We start from the raw sequence: 3,246 nt of genomic DNA on the forward strand, positions 1-3,246 counted from the left end.
CACAATTAAACACTGTTAATCTTTGGATTTAATTAACTCGTTAATGACAATTGTATTTCTTGCACTTCGAGAATTCTCGTCCGTTGAAATTTTATCTTTATTTTAAAGTGAAATGAAGTGGTTAATGAAGTGCAGAGTGTGCACCGATTGGTGCTAAAACAGAAGGCAATGTCTTTTGATCTCACTATTCCGCACATTTAAAGCGTAGCAAATATATATGTGTGTATATATACATACATACATACATATATATATATATATATATATATATACACACATACATGCGCATGTACATTTGTACAAAGACTCGGCGGGGCGGAAGGTACGATGGATGTGGAAGGAAAAGGAAGGATGGATGAGATGTGAGTGGTGCTCTTAAAAATCCGACAGACAAAAGGAGTCTGGCTGTGAAGAGCTATTCGAGAATATAGTCTGATGGTTTGCGTTCGAGCGAATTTCCGCTTTTTTTCCATCGCTCTTCTGATTTTCTCTCTTCTTCCTCGTTTGTATCTCCTTTTTCTACTTATATATCTCCATGAACCCTTCTTAAGTGTGTCTTGAGTTATAAGCAGTATCTCTCTTGCTGCAAACATACCTTGTATACGCTCCATAATTATATCTTACGATATTTCTTCTTTTTTACGCATACCCTAAAGATTAATTACATTACGTTTAAACAATAATTCGCACGTTTATATGTTTACACATATTAACTGTACGACCAAATTTCAGAATGCAAAAGATCATAACGCGAGAATATCGCGCTCGAGGTGTGGTACATCTCGTTATACTTGTATTTTTATTCGCTGACACCGCGCGTGTTCGTCCGAGAAAAGCTTTCTCGCCGCGAAAGGTTCCCTTGTGGCTTGGTTGCTGTTAGCCTGTAACACTTTCGCTTTGTTCTCTTCCTTTTTCATTCTGACTTTAGCGGCGGCGTGCACGCCCCTGTAGCACGTAGGAAGGTACGTCTCTTCGAGTTTACGCCGTTGGACGCGTGAGACCACCGTGCAAACCTGCCATTTAGGAGTCGTAAACTTGCACTCGAGCAGGCCGTTGAAGTCGCCTTTTTAATCCGGCCGCTAGACAAGCTTGTAAAAAATATATTAACCAAGTAACCTTCTCGTACAGGGTGTTTCACAACGCTATCACGCCCTCCTTTGTGAATTTTTCAATTCGCTCGATTATCGGTAAAACTTTATTTTTATATATATATAGTATATAAAGAAATTTCTATTTTGCAAATATCGCATTATTTTGAATCCATAGGAGATAACCGGTGATTTCCCATTTTGTAAATATCGCGATTATTTTGAATCCATAAGAGATAATTCCATGAAAAAATTTATCATAAAATAAAGAGATTATTTAACTTTACGCTTCATTTGCTTCCCTATCGGGAATAAACCAGAGATATACATATATCGGAAGTACTGCGAAATACGTCGGAAATCCTATTGTTTAACGTATCAAATATTTTAGCGCTATTATAATTTCGCGCTGTGCGTGACTCTTTCGAGATGCTTTATCAGTATCATTATCGTGAACATTTTATGGGAAATCATTATTGGCAGGAAAACAACAGATTTCTTCATTTCGAACTTCCGTTCTGCGAAACTTTTGCAATAAAGCCTTGTATATAATCAAACAGTGTACCTGGCATTGTCGACAGCAATGTTATCACGTTCGTAATATCTATAATTATCATATATCATAAAAAATTATAGGCTAGGCAAAATGATATCCTTCTTAACCGCTTATAACATGGTTAAAATTTTTATACTTGAATAATGACATTTAATGAACTGGAAACTAGAAAGTAGATTTATTTAATCTGCCTACATTAAAATTTAATTGAATGCTGTTCCCATAGCTAGCTCTCCACGTTTCTGTTTCAAATATTAACTAGTCTGTACTGCGCGTAAAAAACGCAAATATTTTATATTAATTTAATTAAAATGTTAAGAATCTTTCTTTAATTTTCATAACTGAAATTTATCCATTTTTTAAATGTATTTTTGTTAAAAAAATATTTTTCAAATGTGCAAGCAACTAAATTTACGAAAGTTCAACTTGCGACGGTAATTTGCTACAACTGGAGAGAAGTCTTGAAAATATAACAAGAAAACGCAGAAGTCGCTGGTAACTCCGAGTATCGCGTTCTCGTTGAGAGAGGAAGGGAGGAAGGAAGTGCGCGCAGGCAGGTATAATACGATCGTCGAGATCAGGAGGTCGATTAAGGTCGGTCGATCTGGCTTAGAGGGTACCGGGGGTGGCGCTCGAGGTGTCAGATGGGACTTAGCGGAGGGCTTAGCGAGGAGCTTGCGCTCGTGGATGGACGCGAGGGGGTTAAAGCGCGGAAGGTGGAGTACCGTGGGTGAGGAGATGCGGAGGAGTGGTGGCAGATGACGGGTGGTGGCGGGTTGGCGGGTTGGCGGAGGCTTGGAGGGGCTGAAGGAGAAAGAGCAAACGCCCGCAGCGTGACACCGCATTGCGCCCACTTGCCAACCCGCCCAACACCTAAATTCGAATTAGGGAGCCAGCCCCATCGTTTCTCGTCAACACGCCTGCCGTCCTCGTCCCGGTCCTCGTCTCTCCTCGATTCTTCTTCGCCCACTCGCCCATCGACCCTCTTCACAGTAAACGTACGGGGGGGGGGGGTGAGAGATGTCAGCCCTCTCATCCCGTCCGTCTGCGTGCACGACGTCCATCTGCGTCCACCCTCCTCCTTGCTCTTTCTCTTTCTTGCTCTTTCTCGGAGAGAGAGAGAGAGAGAGAGAGAGAGAGAGCAATCGGCAGAAGAGTACTCACTCAACCGTGTTGCCTGCCTGTCGTCCTCCTGCGGGAATCGATATCAATGTCATCGACGACTTACCTCTCACATTTCTTATCCCTCGATAACCGGCAGCATATACTCCTAGCTGTTCTAGTCAGGCACGCGGCCAAAAGGCTTCCCAGAAGATTTCCCACCGCTCGTGTGCCCACCGCTGTCTCGCGGAATCAGTGCCAAGGCGCGATCCGATCGACTCTCCAGCTTCTCTTCCAGATATTACTTTGTGCGCTGCTATAGCGTATTTCTTTATCGGTATTATATGCATCGTTCACCTACTAAATATAATGTGCAAAGAAAAAACAGTTTATTTTCTTTAATTCACTTCTAGTAGATTTTTCTTTGATTGAACGTTAGTTTGAAATGTATAATATTTATCAAAATATTTTCATAGTGCGTATAGATTTGAAAAGTATGAA

At 41.2% G+C, this 3,246-nt stretch overlaps 1 protein-coding gene across 2 annotated transcripts in view; it reads left to right on the top strand.

Moving 5' to 3' along the window:
• LOC108751410 overlaps positions 1 to 3,246 on the top strand; it is a 96,960-nt gene that overhangs the window by 7,892 nt on the left and 85,822 nt on the right. The gene's annotated exons all lie outside the window — the stretch shown is intronic.

The sequence above is a fragment of the Trachymyrmex septentrionalis genome, unplaced genomic scaffold, assembly GCF_001594115.1.
Source record: "Trachymyrmex septentrionalis isolate Tsep2-gDNA-1 unplaced genomic scaffold, Tsep1.0 scaffold44, whole genome shotgun sequence".
Taxonomy (NCBI): domain Eukaryota; kingdom Metazoa; phylum Arthropoda; class Insecta; order Hymenoptera; family Formicidae; genus Trachymyrmex; species Trachymyrmex septentrionalis.